Below are 935 nucleotides of genomic sequence, written 5' to 3' on the forward strand. Positions count from 1 at the left end.
TCTCATTCTTAACCAAATATTCCCTTAACAAAGCTTCTAAAGAAGAGGATGGAGAAATGGGCATCTCACTAGGTTGAACAACAGCTTGCTGCCTAGCTGCCCTTGAAAATATTGAGGCTGTTGGTTCTGCCTCCATCCCTGGTTAAAGTTATTGGGAAAAATATTTTGGTTTCTATTTTGGTTTCCCACATAAAACACAGATTCTGGGTTGGATGGGCAGCTATCATACAAATGGGGCCCACCACAGCAAACACAAGTTACACTTGTGTTTATTGCATTAACTTGAGGTTGGGTCACAGGTATTTGAGGTGCAGGAACTTGGGATTGGAATAATCTTGCCTCAATGGTTTGTCCTTGGGTTCTCACTAAATTGGACAGTGCATCAAACTTGACTGAAAGAGCTGTTACAGGGTCTATCTCATGTAAACCAGCCACTCTCCTTGGCTGATTTCTCTCTTCAGGCCATTGGGCATAATTTTGAGTCATTTGTTCTAACAACTCATGGGCTTGGTTAAAGGACATAGTCATAAACATGCCATTAGCAGCAGAATCTGCCAAGGCCCTGTTTTGAGTATTTAGGCCATTGTACAGGGTTTGTAACACTGCCCAAGAGGGCAAACCATGATTTGGGCATTGCTTAAGAAGGTTCTTGTACCTCTCCCACACATCCACTAGTGTCTCTCCATCCCTCTGCATGAAGTTAGCAATATCACCTCTAGTTTGCACTATCTTATTAGAGGGGAAAAATTTCATAATGAATTTCTCAGCAAGGGTGTGCCAATTGGTTATAGAGTTGGATGGAAGGGAGTTCAACCATTCTTTGGCTTTGTCAGCCAGTGAATGAGGGAAAAGCTTCAATCTTAACACATCATCCGAGATGTTAGGACTCCTAAAAGTGTTGGCCACTTCTATGAAATTTCTAAGGTGCTTGTGTG

At 42.2% G+C, this 935-nt stretch overlaps 1 non-coding gene across 1 annotated transcript; it reads left to right on the top strand.

The window, feature by feature from the left end:
- Positions 1 to 616: 616 nt before the first annotated feature.
- Positions 617 to 722, top strand: LOC133312284 (small nucleolar RNA R71). Its single transcript, XR_009751657.1, has one exon. It is a non-coding gene; the product is annotated as a small nucleolar RNA R71 (small nucleolar RNA).
- The last annotated feature ends 213 nt before the right edge of the window (positions 723 to 935 follow it).

This window comes from Gastrolobium bilobum, unplaced genomic scaffold (assembly GCF_033153095.1).
Source record: "Gastrolobium bilobum isolate Gb01-03AN ecotype WA unplaced genomic scaffold, APGP_CSIRO_Gbil_v1 utg39767, whole genome shotgun sequence".
NCBI lineage: Eukaryota > Viridiplantae > Streptophyta > Magnoliopsida > Fabales > Fabaceae > Gastrolobium > Gastrolobium bilobum.